This window comes from Phyllostomus discolor, chromosome 5 (genome assembly GCF_004126475.2).
Source record: "Phyllostomus discolor isolate MPI-MPIP mPhyDis1 chromosome 5, mPhyDis1.pri.v3, whole genome shotgun sequence".
NCBI lineage: Eukaryota > Metazoa > Chordata > Mammalia > Chiroptera > Phyllostomidae > Phyllostomus > Phyllostomus discolor.
In genome coordinates this window covers 141,770,125-141,789,952 of record NC_040907.2, presented here as the reverse complement: position 1 = coordinate 141,789,952, position 19,828 = coordinate 141,770,125, and the positions used below count along the sequence as shown (strand labels likewise).

At 36.2% G+C, this 19,828-nt stretch overlaps 1 protein-coding gene across 2 annotated transcripts in view; it reads left to right on the top strand.

The window, feature by feature from the left end:
* Positions 1 to 19,828, top strand: part of PRKG1 (protein kinase cGMP-dependent 1) — a 1,342,121-nt gene that overhangs the window by 192,333 nt on the left and 1,129,960 nt on the right. The gene's annotated exons all lie outside the window — the stretch shown is intronic.

Below are 19,828 nucleotides of genomic sequence, written 5' to 3'. Positions count from 1 at the left end.
CACTCTTTCTGGGATACCAGACCATAATATTTAAGTAAGGAAAGTAGTGAAAAGGAAAGAAATGTGTTTTTATTTCCATATAGAATGTAGGGTGTTTCCTTCTTGGTGGTCAATTCTCAGTCTTCAAGTTGATACTCTCTGTAGGTGAAAGCCCCAAGGACTGGTCTGGGATATGCGCTTAAAGGGCTGGGTGGCATCTGGCTTTGAATCCCAACTCTGGCCACTTATTCTGACCTTAAAGCAGTTTCTTAAAGGCCATAAGCCTCAGCTTCCTTGAGTTTACTCATGGGGTATTTATGAAGAGCACATGGGTTAATTTATGCAAAGCACTTAGCCCAGTGCCTGGCATATCTTGTAAAATCCATGATGCTAAATGATTAGACTTGATCTGAGGATGGGTAGCCTGTGTCAGTTTTCTAGAAAGGCCACTAAGAGTGGAGTGTGTCTGGCTTATGGGCCAAGCTGAGCTTGCAGATTTATCTTGCTCACAGAAGCACCTACAGCCATATGCTGCACTTTGTTGAGTCCATGTACCCCCTTATTCATAAAGAGAACTTTAATGATTTCCGTATAAATAACTGAATGACCTCAGGCCTCGTTCTTCCTCCTCATTTCCTGGGTTGGGTTAGAACTCTAACGAGTCATTCTCTCTGTCTCTCTTTCTTCCCTCCCCCTGTTTTTCTTCTATGCTCCCTTTCATTCCCCTTTCTTCCCTCCCTTCTCCTCCCCTTCTTCCTTCCTCATACACGTGTATTTTAGGGACCATAGTTCAATTGTTCAACTATATCTTCCTTCTAAATTTCTATTAGACAAAATACTCGTGTATTCAAAAGTACCCCAGTCCTGCCTCAGTTGTACTGTTTTCCATGTTGTAGGCTAGTTTCTCTTCCCTGGTTAATTCTCTATCAGTGTCTCAGTGTCTTAAATAAATCTTTGTTCATATGATTTGAGAATCAAATTAATGGCACACTGACACGGGCTGCCCCAAAGGGTATTGAACTTCATGTGGCTTTTCTGTGGAAAAGGTCGCTTTCCTTAATTTAGCTGGGATCTACTAGTTAGTCTTTTGTTCAAAGGACTAAAAGCATGAGTATTTAATTAGACGTGTCATCCTTATAAATCACTACTTGCCAAAGGAGACTAATAATCTCCAGTAGACAAGTGGCCAACAGTGGTAATTAATTTACTTCAGTGGCACATGTACCATTTCCAGGGGGTAACTGAGCTGAGGAAATAAAGTCGAAACTAAGAGGAGAAAAGGTAGTGGCTTTTTTTTTTTTTTAAAGGAGTTTGCAATGCTGCTGCCATGCCTGTCAGTAAGGCTTAGGGTGTGGTAACAGACAGTCCCAAATTCTTAGTGACTTGAAACAGTAAAGACTGATTTTTTCCACACTTGTCTGTTGTGGGTTTTCTGGAGCTTTTCTCATGAACCCAAACTGGCAGATGATCTGTCTGGATGCACGCTTCCCTGACTGCCACTGCCAGGGAGAAGAGAGCGACCCTGTCCCACACTGCCCATTACATGCCTCTGGCAGAGACACGACTTGTCTGGTCAGTTTTATCAGTGGAGTGAAGTTGCGTGACTGTGTCTGAGTTCAAGGAGGTAGGGAAATGTCTCTTTACCATGTGCCTGGAAAAGGAGAGACTGCGTGTATTGATGTATATCCTTAATAAACACTGCTTTTCTCCAACCCATTTAAGAACATGCCCAAATTAATGTCCATAACTGTCACTGGAGGATGAATAACATTGTGTGGTGTCATAATTTATATTTTAGGCTGATAGGGAACCTTCATCTTAAATGCAGAGTATTAGCGTAAGGCTATGGATTTGGGGAATCATTCCCTCCATTTCTGTCAATCTTTCTCATTCCCCTGCTTCTCCGACAGTGATGCTCATTTAAAGGCATTTGGCTCCTATAAATACTGAGTCCCTAGATGGTTAGAATGTGTATCAGTCTGATTTAACTTTCAAGCTCTAAGCCACTCTGTAAAAAGCATTCAAATGTCTGTTTTTGCTGTTGCTACTGCTGGTGATAATGATAATTTAAAAAACCCTCTATCTTCTCTGTTGCACATTTTACCTCCCAGTGTCACCTGTCACAGTGTCTGTGCCCCATTCAAGAGAACTCTGATTATCATGGGGATGGGTTTTTTAAATATGGTCCATTTTAGTATATTTAACATTTGATCTTTGTAATAATATAATTCTTGCTTTATGGACATTAAAATAAAATTTAAAAGTAACTGTATATGTGGCATGGGTATTCTATTTTGGACACATGGTAATATATTCCTAAAATTAGGGTTCAGTTAAGCATGTCATCTCCATTTACAAAAACATACAGAAAATTCCAGTTACCTTACCTGCATTTAAATTCAGGTCATGGGAGGTCCTTTGCCAATTGGTTCCCCCAACTCAAATGCTCTCACTTTTCCTACATATTATTTGTTTTTCATTTCAACAGGGTAAAATGTTTATAGTATTCTGCGCATTCTCTCCTGGATCAGTAACACATTTCATCACTCCATTTTAAATACATTTCTTGCTTTCCTATTTGTCAGTCATATTTGTGCCCATCATTCAAAGATCTTTCTTTCCACCACCTCAAAATAAGTCCTATGTGATCCTATGATTACAACAGATCTGTTAAAACATGTATATTCTTGTTTAGCTGTAACTGGCCTAAAAAAAAAAAAAACAGTGTTTATAGGTTTCTGTGGGGTTTTAGGTTCATTGTCCAAAACTCTCTATTCTAAGTAAATTATAAAAGAATCTACTTTTTTTATAATTCCCCAGAATACATTAGCTTTATATCTCCCCTTAACCTCTTACATTAAAAATAATATATTTTAACTAACACTACAAAATTATAATTTTTAGGGGTTTTACATATAAACCACAAATTAGCACATTCCCAAGGCCTAACTAAAACAATCTATCTAGGATGATAACAGTACAACTATGTAATAACCCTAATTATCCCATTTGAGTAAATTAATTGATATGAAAATACCTTGATAAATAAAAATCAGTACCTAAAATGCAAGTTACTACTATTAGAAATAAAAGTAAGATGTAGGATTTATTGAATGTCATTTCTTTGAAGAATATTTTGAAAATGGTTTATACCAAAATCAATATGAATTTTATGGCACAATAAAAATAAAAGGCAGTTAGTACATTTTACAAGTTATATTATTTCTCAAAATGATTTCAGTGAATAGATTTATATTTCTTTCACCTGAGTTCAGACAAATTCCAATTGCTAACATTTGACAATAGTTCTTTTATTTCTTTATGTATTGAGGGGTGTAAATCAAATCTAAAATATAGCCAAAGATAATTTTTGGAAAAGAAAGACAACTCTTGGCAAGAATCTAACCTGGAATTTTCTTATTAATGAATGAGCAGTGTATTTGGTGGGCTGGATTATGTTGTGCAGGCTTTCCCATGGACTAATGCCCAGTTTGAATATTCTTTTCCTGAATACATAAACAGATGTGCAGAAATTATTTTTTTGCCATTTTTTTACTCAGATGCTTTCAGAAGAAAGCTCCTGAAACAAAATATTAAATGTAGGGAAATTGAGGAAGGAGAGTGGGAAGCTCAGAAAATTCCTTGGCAAATGGAATGGGGAAACTGAGACAGACGGCTGACTCACACAGGCCCCATCCAGGACCCTGACTCACCTGCCTTCTTCTCCCTTGCACATCCATTCCCTTAAGCATTAAGACAATCAGTTTCTGCTCAACAACAGATATTCTTAGGAGGAAAGCCTCGAGCCTCTTGACCACAGAGACAGAGTTTTGGTCAAGCTAGAGATAACATCCAGGCCTCACTTGTGTTTCAACTCCAGGACCAGAAAAATGGCAAAACCAGACAAAAAGCAACACCATGGCTGATAGGAGGACCAGCTTCAATGACTAATGTCCTCCCATCCCAGCATTGACCAGTCAATAGAGACCATGACTGTGAAAGGACACACCTAGAAAGCCAAAGACTATTGTATTGAGATACTTCCTGAGACCTTTCCTAAAATTCTTGCCTTTAGAAAACAGATAAAAACTCTTAAGGCAAAGGACCCAGTCCTCACATTCTATCCCTAGAGCAAACCCATGCCTTCCCCCTATTCTTTCTTAAGGTGCATATTTTTGCCTTTTTTCCCTCCAAGGGCCCTTCTTTTGCCTTGGTAACTTGTTTTCTGAGTCCACACAGCCCAGCTGGCTCACTTCTGCCTCTGTCCTAAATAAACTTCCTGTTGCGTTAGAGTTCTTGGCTCTGAATTCTTTCTTTGCCAACCTCAAAAACTGAGGTTGCTAAACTGAGAGCCCACATCATCACCTTAAAAATGATTTAGGATACAAAATGTGCCCATTTGTTTTATTTCCATTCAGCCTTAAACTCTGTTCTTATTCTGTACTCCACATTGGTTTAGATTTAGTAAATATACGGCTGTGTTCGAGTGGAAAGAATTAGTAGCAACCCAAATAGTAGAGAATAAATAACTACTAGAGATTCTTTCCTAATATGAAATTAGTTGTGCCATTGAATGCTTAGTCAATAATATTTCTATTTTCAAGTTAGAAGTTTTTCCCTTTGAGAAGAGATTTGTCACTGAACCAGTTAATTTCCCACAGTGTTTTTACTGTTTTGTCTGGCATTGGGTAGATAAAAAGTTTGAGCCGTTAGATTGGAAGGCTTTTAATGACTTTTTTTGAATAACTAGTAGATGATATTTAAAATGATTAAAGTGTAGGTTTGTTTAATCTTTAACATTCACCACCCCACTCCACCTCCTAATTCCAAGCAGTAATTATTTTGTCCATGTAATGGTATGTATGTGTTGGGGTATACTCTCCAAAAAAAAAACTAGTAACATAGTGTGACTATAAGGCAGACCTTTAGGAAGTGGATTTGCCTTGGCAAATTGGGGACACATGGAATCTGTATAGTTGGCCCTTTTTAATTGTTTTTATCACTGTAGTATCTTAATTTCTGTGGTATCTTGGACCATTCTTATCTTCCGAAGTACCTATTTTTAATCTCACAGTAACTGCCAATATGTTTATACATGGGCTTTTTTTTTCTTTTAGTAATATTGTGACTAGATTTTACCCTTTTAATGTTACTAGAGGTAACATTAAAAATATCTTTCTTTTTAAAAAGAAAAAAGTTAAAGTTTTTGGCTTAAAATGTGAGCAATGTATAGAAAAAATAAGATAGTAGTCTAAGTTTTTCTAAGTGGAGGACCACACATCATTGTGGTGTTCAGTAGTTCATGTCATTTATTTATTTTTTTTTGCTTTTGAATATATTGAGACATTGTGGAACTGAGTTTGGAAAAGTTGGTGGTTTGTGGGTTTATGTATTGGCAGCTGACTCTTCTCAAACTCTTGGTGAAATGAAGTTATTTATAACTGCTACTTTAGTGTACTCTGTTTTATGTTGAGTCCAATTTACAGTTTCCAAAGCTAAGTACAGTAAAAATGATGTAACTGTGTTTCAATACTTTTTAGAAAAAGAATATTCATAAACAGGCATTTTAAAAGTTTCTTTTCCCTAGCTGGAAATAACTTATTTTGCCCATTTGAACTTTAACTTTTGATAATAAGTCCTGGTCCTGAGAAATTTTCTCATTTTGAACTAAGCCTCATCTTGAACTAAACCACACATACACACACTTAAGTTTCTCTACTAAATTTTCATAGGAAAAATAAAAGTAGTCCATGGATAATTCTAACTTTGAGGAATATGTTCCCATTCTGTTTTTAATATATACTTCCATGGAAGGCATCAAGACACTTATAAAAGTAGCTAAAGTAATTTTGAATAAATTATAAAATAATAAAATGATTTATTGTTTTAAAAATGTCTAACGTTGGCACTTATTTAGACTAAAAAATTAACTGTTTATAGAAAGGTTGACGCTGTCCAGTTATATAATTAGCTTAAGTAGTTGATGCAGGTCATGAAGTAGATGCCCCCCTCCAAGAGGTTGGATCCAAAACTCTGGGGAAGCCACTCATGTCCTCACAAATGTAGCTGACTTAGAAATTATTATTATAATCACTTAGTATGATCATCATTATTATAATTGTTGGAGCATTGCCATAAACAGTGTGTCTGTAGAGTCCAGACTTCCTGAGTTTGAATCCCAGTTTTTATTCTCAGCAGCTCTATGGCCTTTGACAAGTCATTTAGATATTAATTGTTCTCAGTGCTCTCACCTTAAAAATGGAGATAATAACAAAAATACACACTTCCTTGATTTGGGAGGCTTGTGATCACCTATAAAAAACACTCAGCTCAGTACTGCACACTCATAACATACTACTATAAGTAGTAAATGTCAGATAATAATAATGTGAATGATTATTTACGTGAATTATCATTATGATTCCCTTCTCTCAATTTTCCCTTGTATTCTGAACCATAGCCTGGGTTTGAGAGTCTAACACACATGCCTACCAAGACCTGCATGAATGGAATACTTAGTTGGTTCCCTTTTCTAATTTTTAAGTGTCTTAGCAGTGGCATTCGATGTGGTCGTGTGAAGCTTCACCAATGCTCAGTGTCAGGATTAGGCTTGCTCTTCCTAGAGTTTTTCACTTTTATAGTGCCTGCCCAAATTGCTTTGCAAAATCAGGGTTGGAGAAGTCAGTGTGGACACCTCCTTTGCTGGAATGATTTAAAATGCAACCGAAGTTCTTTTCTCTGGGCTGATATAGACCTAAGTGGATACGAAGGGGCAGTAGTAGTCAGGAAAGCACTTTAAATGGGGTTTGTATTTAGTGGGATTGTGGGGAAGGCAGCATTTGGAAGAGAAGCACTCTTCCAGATTGGATATGCTCAGAAATAATACTCAATAAAAAGAATTAAGTTTCTTAATAAGTTGCACCTGGTTACACAGGCGCTTGATCTCTATTTGCAGTTCCCATACAACAGTTTACAAAATGATTAGTGGGGAATACTTGTGAATTATAGGAACAGTTAGTGCTGATATTGAGGAGTGCAGGATGTTTTCAATAGTTCAGGTTGGCTGTGCCTTCTCTTCCCTAACCTCTCTCCTGTTATCTTGATTAGGCCTATATAGTTGCAGCAGCAGCTAGCTAACGAGTCTTTTTCTCAGCTTTCAGTTCATTTAACATGATGTTCTTGGATTAAATTTCCTAAATCACAACTCTGAGCATGTCACCTCTTAGCTCAAAATTGTAGCTGCCTTTCATTTCTGAGAGGACATAGTCTACGTTAGTCATTTTGGCATTGTGGGATTTGCTTAAGTTGGGCCCTCATCCACCTTCCCAGCTTTCACCCTTCACTCCTCTGCTCTCTAGAGCCCTCTGATCCATCCAAATGAACTCCTGACCCCACGTCTGGTTTCCACATGCCGTGCCTTTGAGTATGCTCTTCCTATCTACCCCTCAAAGCATCTTATCTTCCTCCACTTATTCAGATCCTACTCTATCCATCTGAGCTGAGGTCAAATGGAGCCTTTTCCTGTTTTACTTCAATTCTTAAGACATGTTTCTACCAAAGCTGGTGTTTTCTTAGTTTGTTGACAAAATATATATGTGTGCTTGCACATGCTTATGTGTGTGAATGGCCTGGCACAAATAATGCCCCTTTTTATTATAAAATCTTTTATTGCAAAATCATAAGCATGTAATTCTATAACATAATATCACACTCAAGCACACCATATGACATTTTAGGTGAGATGTTTGAATTAAAACTCTAAATTATTACACCTGTATTATTCCCCTACCAACCACACTGAAGCAGGTCTGTCTTCTGCCAGACCCAATAGATAGGTAGGTATAGATAGATATGCATGAAAATTACACCTAAGTAATACACACTTAGTAAATCTTTTATTGAAATGTTAGTTTTATATTGAATCAAGAGTATTTGTAAACTAGAGTGTATTAAATGTATATGGGCATATATGTATGTGTTCACACGTGTGTATACACACACACACAGAAGCGTCATGGTTTGATGTCAGTGTACCTAAATAATGCTGTACCTGTCATTTTCAGGGTAGAGTGTATATCTAATCTATTTTTTGCTCAGAAATCTAACAATTAATTGTATAATATAAAGATTTGATAGTGGAATGTATTTGGAGCCTTCGATCATCAAAGAGTGATTTTCATCGCGTGTGCCACAGAATTTTTAAAACTTGCAATACCTGACTCTTTAGTTGGGGGCACTGATCTCTTTTCCTTTGGACAGTCAAAAAAATTAAAATAGCGAAAACAGCAATAGCTGTTCAGTGTGAATGTATCAAAATTATGCCTTTTTTTGTCAGATTGGCAAAAATACATGGTTTTTGTGCCACCAAATTTTAGTAATTAGTTTATATGTGCCATGAGATGCAAAGGGTCGACAACACTGATCTAAGACATTCTTTGCACTTTTACATATCTTTGTAGATATGTAAAATAATACACAGTAATTTTTGCCCATTGTTGATCTTAACAAACTAAAGGCTTTTGTTTTAAGCATTTTAAATGTTACAATACACATGTTGGAAAGTGCGTGAGCCATGAGTCTGCAGTGCAGTGAGCTGTCTGAACACACACTCACATAGCCACCGCTCAGATGGGGGAACAGGGCTTCCCCGGGACTTCAGAAGTCCACCCTGTGCCACTGCCTGCTCTCTGCCCCCAAAGTGACCTTTCATTATCTTTGCCATTATTTGTTTTATTCATTTTGATCTTTATCAAAATGAAGCCATATAATATGTATCTTTATGTCTGGTTTATTGTGCTGGATGTTGTTCATGTGTTTTATTGCTGTTGTTTGTAGGAACATTTACTTATTTTATTGTCTTCTATTATATTCCGTTGTCTGAACGCAGAATCTATCTATTCTAATGTTGATGGGCATTTGCATTGTTGCCAGTTTTGGTATATTATAAGTAACATTTCTACAGATATTCTTGCACACATCATTTCGTGATGATATGTATGTATTTTGCCTGAGAAGATCCCTACGATTGGAGTTTCTAGAGAATGGGGTATTCATATGTTCAGTTTAGGTAGAAATGGCCAGTTTTACCCAGTGGCTATACCAGTTTATACTTCCACTAGTGATGTCTAAAATTGATATTGTTTCACTAACTCGCTAACATTTTTTGTTGTGATTTTGAAAAGTTAGCCATTTGGGTAGGTGTGTAGTGTTATCTCATTATATTTGATTTATATTTTGCTGTCAATTAATGAAATTGAACAACTTTGCATATGTTTATTAGCTATTTGAATATGCTCTTTTGTCACAATACTTGAAGTTTTCAGTCATTTTACCCATGTCTGGGATTGTTTATAATACCCAATATGGGATTGTTTGTCTTCTGAATTTTAGGAATTCCAGATATAATTTGGTTATATGTTTGTTTATTAAGTATATATTACAAATCTCTGTTTCTATTCTGTAGTTTGCCTTTTGACTCTCTTATAATAGTGTGTTTTTATAAAAACTAGACTTTACGTTTTAGAGAAGTTTTAGTTTCACAGGAAAACTCAGTGCAAAGTACAGAGATTTCCTATAAATCCCTGACCTCACATATACATAGCCTCCACTGCTATCAAAATCCTGCGCTGGAGTGGGCATTTGTCACAGCTTACGGGCCTCCACGGACACACCGCCATCACCCAAAGTCCGCACATTACAGGAGGCTTCGCTGTTGGTGTTGTACATTCTATGAGTTTTGACAAATGTGCAATGACATGTAACTACCTTAATAGTGCATTTTGATCAAAATAATTTCCTAATTTTAATGTGCTTAATTTCATGAATTTTTTTTTCTGTTTTGGTGAGTGCTTTTGTGTCTTGTTTAAGACATCTTTATCTATTCTAAGTTAATGGATATGATTTCCTATATTGTCTTTTAGAAGCTTTATCTTATCTTGTTCCTCATCTTAGAAGAAAGCTTTCAGTTTTTTACTACTGAGTATAATGTTAGTTGAGGGCTTGTCATATATGGCCTTTATTTTATATTGAGGTGCTTTATTTCTGTATAAATTTTATTGAGAGTTTAATCATAAGTGGATGTTGATCTTATCATATGCTTTTTCTGCATATATTCATATGACTATATGATTTTTATCTTTTATTTTATTAATGTTGTATATCACATTAATTGATTTTCAGAAGTTGAACCATCTTGGCATCCTGGAATAAATCCCATTTGATCGTGGTGTATGATCCTTTCAATGTATTGTTGTACTTGATTTAATAGTATTTTGTTGCGAATTTTTGCATCTATGTTCATTGGAGATATTGACCTGTAATTGTGTGTGTGTGTGTGTGTGTGTGTGTGTGTGAGAGAGAGAGAGTGTATGTGACATCCTTGCCTGGTTTTGGTACCAGGGTAATGTTGGCTTTGTAAAATGAGTTAGAAAGCATTCACTCCTCTTCAAATTTTTGGAAGACTTTGAGAAAGGTAGGTATTAAGTCTGAATGGTTGGTAGAATTCACCAGTGAAGCCATCTGGTCCTGGACTTTTCTTTTTGCGAGGTTTTTGATTATTGTTTAAATTTTCTGAATAGTGATCAGTTTATTTAGGTCTTCCAGTTCTTCATGATTCTACCTAGGAAGGTTGTATTTGTCTAAGAATTTGTCCATTTCTTCTAGGTTGCCAAATTTGGTGGTATATAGCCTTTCTAATATTCCAGTATAATTTTTTGTATCCCTGAAGTATCCATTGTAACTTCCTTATTTGAGTCTTCTCTTCTCTTTTATTAGTGAGTGTGTGTAAGTCTATCTAGAGGTTTGTCAATTTTGTTTGTCTTTTCAAGGAAATGGATCTTTGTTTCATTATTTTTTTTGTTGTAATTTATTCTGTATTTTACTTATTTTCATTCTGATTTTTAGTATTTCTTTTATTCTCCTGACTTTGGGCTTTGTTTGTTCTTTTTCTAGTTTCTTAAGGTGTAGTGTTAGCTTGTTTCAGACTTTTTCTTGTTTCTCGAGTTAGAGCAGTATTGCTATAAAATTCCCTGTAGTGCTGCGTTTACTACGTCCTCCACACTTTGGTATGTCGTGTTTTCATCTTCATTTGTCTCTCTATATATTTTGACTTCTTTTTTTTATTATTATTTCTTATCTTGCTTCTTCTTTGACCCAAAAGTTGTTTAATAGCATGTTTAATCTTCACAGAGTTGTGATTTTTTTCAGCTTTCTTCTTGTTGACTTCCAGTTTCATGTCATTGTGGTCAGAGGGGATGTTTGGTATGATTTTAGTCTTCTTAAATTTATTGAGACTTGTTTTATATGTCAACATATATCTGTCCTTGAGAATATTCCATGTGCCCTTGAGAAGACTGTGTAGTTTGTCATTTGGGGGTGGAAAGTTCTATAAAATTTATCTATAAAATTCATCTCAGCTAATGGGTCATTTAAGGCCAGTATTTCCTCATTGACTTCCTGTCTGGATGATCTACTCCTTGAAGTGAGTTGCACATTAGAGGTACCGTTATCGTATACTTGTCAATTTCTCCCTTTAGGTTGGTTAATTATCTTGCCCTTTAACTTTTATGTTATAATTAAGTGTTTAATACCCTTCTTAAAATTGACTTTCAATTTTATGCTTCTCTCTGTCTGTCAGTGTACTCAGTTATATACAGTGACTTCCTTTTGACTTTTTGTTTCGGGTAGAAGAGCTCCTTCAAAGATTTCTCATAATGCAGATGTTAAGGTAAAGTCTCTCCATGTCTGTCTCTCTGGAAAAGCCTTTGTTTTTCCTTTATATCTTTAGGGTAATTTTGATGGATATATTATTCTTGGCTGATGGTTTCAGTTTGTCGATATTTTGAGTATATTATTCCATTCTTTCCTGGCTTGTAGGGTTTCTCCTGAGAAATCCACTGATAATCTGATGGGATTTCTTTTGTATGCTACTGTCTTCTTTTCTCTGGCTGTCTTAAGAATTCTTTCCTGATGGTTAACTTTTGACTGTTTTAATATTGTGTGTTTTGGAGAAGGTCTTTTTGAGTCCAGAGCATTAGGTATTCTGTTAGTTTCTTGTATGTGATTGTCAAACTTTTTCTATAGGTTTCAGAAATCCTCATCAGTTATTTTTTTGAATAGGTTCTCCATTCTGCTCTCCCTCTTTTCTCTTCCAGGGATGCCCATTGTCCTTTTCCCCCCTCTTTCTTATGGAGCAAGATTGTTCTTACAGAGTTCTTTCATTTACTTTTTAGGTCTCCCTCTTCTTCTACCTCACTGTTTCTAGATTTCTTTCTTTGAGCTTGCTAATTCTGTCTTCTATTTGGTCTGCTGTATTTCCAGTATTCTTGCAGGGGTGGCCAACCTGTGGCCCGTGCGTCCCAGGATGGCTATGAATGCAACCCAACACAAAATCGTAAATTTGCTTAAAACATTATGAGATATTTTTGTGTGTGATTACATGCCACAGTGTATTTGATGTGTGGCCTAAGACAACTCTTCTTCCAGTGTGGCCCAGTGACACTAAAAAGTTGTACACCCCTGCATTCCTCATCTTATTTAGTGAGTTCTTCAGTTCCAGAATTTCTGTTTCTTTCTTTTTTTAATAATTTCAATCTCCTGGGGAAAGTTCTCCAATAATTTTATTCCCGAGCTCATTGCACTGTCTTCCTGAGTTTTCTTGTACCTCACTGTGTTTCTTTGTAACTGAAATCTTGAATTCTCTGCTACTAAAATCAGTCTTCCGTGACTTTGAGTTTTGTTTCTGGAGACTTTTCATTTTCTTTCTGTGTAACAGTGTTCCTTTGTTTATTCATGGTTCATGATTGTTTCTCTGCCTATTTTGAGGCAGAGGTAGTTCACTATCTCTACATTCGAGATAGTGAATTCATTTTTTTTGTTTCAATACTGTTTTAGTTTTAATCATTTAGCAGATTAATAATTAGAGGCCTTTCTTGTGTTTTCCATTAGATGGTGATATAACACAAGTTTTTGTTTTTTCTTACTGTGCTGCTTGTGTCTCCACAGTCACAGTGTGGGGGGTGTTGCTTTAGGCATGGAGATTGCCTAGTACCCACCAGGGTGGTGGGTGTTGCCACTATGCCCAAGCTGCCTTGGTCTGGGGCACCTCCACTGTGGGTGGGGGGAGCCTGGATCATGAGTCCTCAGGGCTGCCTCCTTGTTACTTGGCCCCTGGAGCCACTCTGAGCTGTTTGACAGCTTCTAGGCTCCTGCTGCCAGGCTCTGCAGCAATTGGGGTAGGGGAAGATGCTGGCTTCTCCAGTAAGACACTGCTGCTGCTGCTTTTAACCCCCACCATAGATGCTGCCTCTCCCAGTCTTACCCTCTGCCAGGCCGTAGTTTAAGGCCTGCAGCCTGCCTGACTCATTGCTGCTGCATTAGATGGGGTGGTGGTGGGTGCCAAACCGGTCTCGTCCTTCCCCCATCCCACCTCCCTTACTTGTTCCAGTACTCCCACATTCAGACTTACCAGTGTGTGGATCTCTCAGCTGTGTTTGTGTGTTGAGCAGAGGTAACTTGGTTGGATTATAGTTGTCCAACCATTTATAAATTTAAGGAGAAATACAAAGGGATCTTCTCACTCCGCCATGATATATAGTAGTATTTTAAGTGTTGACAGTAATGGGAGGATCTCCAAACTAATTTTTTCAAACTTCAAAATACAGTTTTAGAGAAACATTAATGTGTATTTTAATTTCTAACTTGAAATAAATGGGTAAACTTTATATACTATTAGAAGAGTATGCTAATTGTTGGCTTGAATGACTTGATTTCTTCCTTGTTAAGATAGTCTTAAAAAGGTTATCAACAGTGTCATTTATTATCAGTAAGTTAACGGATACTATCGTGTTTCAAGTACCTTGCTAAGTCATTTTTTCTACATAGTTTAGTTCTAGTACCTATATAAATGTCAAGTTTCCATTCGTATTACTAAAGAAATACTAATCAATAGAATTTAATATTTTGAGGATCTGCTGATTAGTGTCAAAAGGAAGCCAGTATAATTTACCTGTTACTTTTATATGAATGTGTCAAACATACACAGTGCTTTGCTCAATACGGAAGAGAGCACTTGAACAGCAGAGGGTGCCATTGGACCTTCAGTTCTGTATTCAGCCCTGAGAAATTAGTAGCCGAGAGACAAATATGAAGAATGTACTATTTGCTAAAACTGTGGACTATCTACGGATGTGTATTTAAGATAAAATAAGTGATGTAAAGGAGAAGTGTAAATTTCATAATCCTATAATATTTTTTAAACTTGTACTTAAGAATGACAATTTTAAATCTCAATTAGCATTTTCTAAAAATATTTTAACTGAAAAAAATAAGGAATGTGTTTTCTATGTTTAGAAAACTGTATACATTGCAATGAGATATTTTTCTCGGATAAAGCTAAATTACTATTAATCATATATATTTTTCCTCTTAGGAAAAACTGCTCCTAAGAGGATTATGTACATTGATAACTGCAACATGAGACTGCTTTTTCTTAAGAGGAAAAGATAAAAATAAGAACCACTAGAGATGAATGATGCCACGTCAAGAGAGTTTTTACATTCAAGTAGCTATTAACATTTAGGTTTTATTAAAGATCCAAAACTTTGAGGCAGCTGCATATCAGAAATGCAGATTTCCATTTAGACCCAGAAGCAGAATTAGATTATTACAGCATAAAGGTTCATTTACAGAGATTTGTGGGATAGATGTGTGCTGGGATCTGAATCTTTATCTCCAAATTTGACTCTCTGCCATAAGAGGGGTTTCCTTTTATTTTTTTCATAGGAAAAGTTTTGGCTTAGGTTTTTGTAAGTTTCACAAAAGTTACCTTTATCACAAAGTTTGTATTCAAGTGCAGTGAATTTGAAGAATTTAGAAACCTTCTAGCTGACCTTGTGAAATTATAGGAAATCTATATCCAAGAAATATTCCTTTTTTGCATTAGCAAATTATACACCTCTGTCTTTGATTTCATTGTACAAATGTTTAACATTTAGATTATGGCTAACTCCCAAAGGTTAGCACTTTGTGCCCACTTAACTGTAGTATTAAGCTTATGGTTTTGTTTAAGGGGCCTATTCTGATATTCTATAGAAAGACAAAAGAAAGAACAGGAGAAGAGAAAAGGATATCTACTTTAGGGATCAAATAATTGTGTGAAAAGTACTTTTGAAGATAAATTTGCTTTTTGAAAGTTTCAACCTGAACTTCCAAAGCTATGGTAAATGAAGTGATCAGGTAGGAAACAGGTATGTACTGGTTAACAATTATTGGTATACCCTCTGAGTACCTTTTAAAAAAGCATTTGCTTTCAAAATGACATGCAACGACATGAATAATTTTTAAAAAATCTATTAAGAAGGACTGTTAAAAACAGGCCACCTCCAACAAGAACACCCAGCTTTTTGAAGGAGTAGCTGGAGTGCGTGAAGAAATGCAAGAAAGTGCAGAACTTCTGTTTCTATTAGATGCTGCCAGTGTTACAAGAGAGAGCAGTGAACTCCACAGACAATTATTATAAGGCTAAAGGTAAGAAAGATTCTGAGGTTATGGCAAGTTAAAAGTTCTTTAAAAGACTGGATGTCTACATGTAATCTGAAAAGGTGGATGAGTATCAAGAAATATGATTTCCTAGAAATATTTCTAGGTAACAGATTGAAAACAGTCTCCATTGGTCTTAAACAGGTAGCCGTGTTTTTCAAAGAGTGCTGTCTATGTTGTTGTTGTTTTCGGTAGAACACAAACACACATTTTTAAATTAAGCCCGCGGTGTACGTGATTGATTACATATCGAAAGAACATGCAGAGTTACAGGGAGCTAAAACATCCATTTTCAGAAAAATCACCGTATTTTCTATGTCACCCTTTGTATCAAAAGTTGCAGAGAAATTCATTACCTGTATAGACTTGTAACCTGTATCTAACACAGATACCAGACTAATTTTGTTGCAATATTTTAGTTTCAAAAGTTTTACCTAACACGATTACTTCAAGGGGTTAGATCCACATTTGAACAACTTGCCCAAAGGAAACAGAGAGCACAAATATTTCCCAGAAAATCAGTGCTATTTAAAACCTAGTGAAACATGTGACTTGCAGACTTCCTCACGGAGACCTGGGATGTAGGGTAGCAGCCCCTTCATGGTAATCATACTGAAGTCGTTAGGACTTGTGATGCACGCGTTTCTGAATGACACACAAGTGCGGGGTGCAGTTCTGAAGCCCATCTCCATATGGCATCAAAAGATATTTAGTTCAGCTTGTGGGTTGGATCTTGTGATGGGGAAGAGTGAGAAAGGGACAATTTTTCTGCCTGTTTATTAATAGTGTGTTGAGATATTAAGTATTTCTTGAATTCATATAGTCCTACTTTCATTCATTCAATGAACTTAACCAATTATAGGGAGGGCCTACTTTTTCTAGGTGTTGGTGGGCAAAATTGACATCGTTTCTTGGTTTCTTGGAGTTTACCATCTAATGCATAAAAGCTATATAATAAGATATTCTTGCAAATGATATATAATTATAAATCACAGTAAGTGCTGTCTTAAGGGAAAATACCATGGGTATGATTCAGAAGGATTATCCGAAGAAGTGGTATTTGAGGGGAGAACTGGAAAATGAGTTCACCGAGGTGATGACTGGGAAGATGAAAGGATGGTAATGGGTAAGTGATGGGCTAGGGATTTGAGTGTAGTGCAAGGGCTTAGGAGAGGGGTTTATGGACAGAAAGAGAATCACCAGTGGAAAAGCACCGAAGTGTTAAAGTTACTTGGAGCCTGAAGATTTTAAAGGACTAAAAAGTCAGTCTCCTGGTTTCAGTCCCATTGTAATTTTCCTTTGAATATTTTTTTAACCTGAGCAACAATCACATGACCCAGGGAGGAAATATAATGATGAGTCACACGGCGATGTGAGTCCTTCCTCTAAGCACCACATTTGTCCCGCGCTCCTGGTTTTCTGACATGTCGTTGGCTGTGGTCACAGGCTAGGTAAATCGTGGTTTTGAAGGAGAGATACTGGTGGTTGGCAGTACTTTGGTCAGACTAGTAGTGTGTGTTCCTGTCCCTGATATTGTTGTGCATGTAAATACTGATAAGGAATTTCACAAGTGGGGTAGGTGCTTGTAGTTTGTAATGGTTTGTAAATGACTGAGAATCATAAGTACTTAGTTTCAACTCGAAGTATGAGATGAAAGTCTAGTTGTTTAAATCAACTGTAAATATTTACTAGGTATTTTAGAGGTTCATAGTACATATTGGAAAATAAAAAGTTCTGAGAAATGATGCAGAAAGAGATCTGTTTTATTAAACTTTTCTCATTGTCTGCCAGACACTTTTGACCAAGGAACCCTCTTGTGTTACACTGATCAGCATTTTAAGAAACTGGTGTTTTGCAGTTCACACTTTGATGAAACATTGCATTGTAGTGTACACTTTGGCTGAGAGCTCTCATTTAGAGTTATGGGGTTGCTGGCAAAGCTGTTCTTTGACCACTGAGTTTGGCTGCTGTACCAGGCATAACCACATGCTTTTTTTTCTTGGTTATTTGTCTTTTCTTCATCCATTTTTTTGATTTCTCACAGTTGGATATTTCATGATTCCAGAATGTGAAAAGTATGTAATATATTCATATTGATAATTTGCTTTGTAGGTACACATATTAGACATTAAAGGAACATAAACTTAGAATATTAAAATATAAAATTATTTAAAGAAAATATTAATGTGGTAAAAATCTAAATGCTTTGCTAATGCATTTTGAAATACATCTTTGCTGTTTTTTAGTCTTTTGCAAATTTTGTAGAGTACTCCACTGGAAAATATTAAGTATATAGTACCCTTTTAGCATAAAGTTTTTATATCTCAAAATAGTCAAATGGTCAAAGGTAAATTACATGATTTAAGGAATCAAGCAAGTATCACCATTTGAATTCTGAGAGAGTTCTATGTGAGATTTAGGGTGTTACCTTTTGATCACTATAAGCTGGAGACAAATTTTTCCTGTTTTGGTAACAATTGTCTTTCATATTTTAAGGGCTTTTAAAACCCTGTAATGTGAAACAGCTTGAGCTGCTCTATCTAAAGAGAGGAAAAAGTGAGCAAGATGGTTTCCTCTGTTTCCCCACTCCGATCTTTGTCAATAAGGTGTAGTACGAAAGACTTGGGGCCCACCCATCTCGTGAGCCTGCGTTCACTCTGACATAAAAGAAGGCTGATGGAAGCACATGCACCCACACTGTGCATGTAGATCCCATAGTAGCAACAAAAGTTCCCTTTACTTTTCCTTCCACAGGCATAAGGCAAGGCATAATAGGACTAATCGGGCATTTCAAAGACTTTTTCATATGTTTTGTTCTCTGCTGCAAATTAAAGTGTTCTGAATTGGCTTTGACAACTATTAATCACTAAGAGATATGAGGTTGGATTTGCATGTGAACCAAATCAGAAATAATGAAATACCAAGTGAAAGAATAATGTAGCTTTAAGAACACTATCCTGAGCATTGGGAGATTTGGGTTCTAAACTCCCCTCTACTTTAGTCTTTGGTTTCCTTAAAGGTTAGGATGTTGAACCACATAATCTCTGTGGTCCATCCTAGCTCAAAATTTTGTAATATCTGTCATGACTAAAGAGTAAGGGCACCTTTGCTTTTTTTCCCCCAAGAGGTGGGAAGGGGTAGGATATCAAACCATGGCAAATGTTGCTATTGGTCCTTTAATGCTGTGTTTGGGAGTGCCTGTGAGAGTAGCATGAAGTAAATTAAATAGCGGAGTACATGTGGAGACACTGTGACATTTGCTAAGTTTCAGCTCTGCAACTGCCAAGAGAATGTAATTTGCTGTGTACCGATAGATGGTCTGAGCAGTGGAAATTGCAAAGTGAAAATAAGTGATTTTTACTAAGTTCTCTATGTTCCTGTGTTCCTAACAGCAGCAATTGCTTTTAATATTCCACAAATAAATGTTTTGAAAATCTGTCATTTTTTTCCACTTAAAATTTGTATTAACTCAAATACTTTTCTAAGGAAGCTACATGGTTAAGACTTTGGCTGTACTATCATCTATGGAAAAAAAATTAGATGAATTTTCCATAACTTCTTAAATTAACGCTGATCTTTGAGAAAAACATTCTTACATAGTGCAGTGACTCAAGACAGACACTAAATATTCTACCTAATACCAAACAAGTGTGAAAGTCCCTCATATTTTATATGTATTTACATGGGGCATTAAAACCACATGATACTTGATGTATTGCTGGTTTTTGCAACTTGTTTAGTACATAGGTGTTTGTATATATGTCTTTTAAGTTTAAATGTGAGCCACTAATATTTAAAGTATTCTTAACTATGAGATAAATGCCTGTACTTTGAAGTATGAGTTTGAAAAAATCCAATCTGGGCAAGGAAGAAATTTTGAAAATTTCCTAAAAGTGCGTATTGGGCAAAGGTGACTGATAATTTAACAGCTGGCTTTAAAGGCATAGCAAGTATATGCATCTTGTGGGGCCCAGCCTGAGGCTCTACCACTGCTCCAAAGGTAACGCTTTCATAAGTATTAGGTACCATATCTTGGCCCTAGAATGATATTCATTTGTTTTACCATCCTATTGCTTCATTTGACTATTGTTAGAAATGGTCTTCTGGATTTCCATCTGATGATTATTCTATAAAAGTCACAATATCAAGAGTTAACTCAATTTGAACTTAGGTGATATTTACTTGCCCATTAACTTAATGAACATGAAGATCTCTGTGTGTTTCCCTACTTAGCTTTTTTGCCTGCAGCTTCCCCTTTCCTCCAAACTTCTGACATTCGCACATTGTAAATGTCTTGCCATACTTCTCTTGC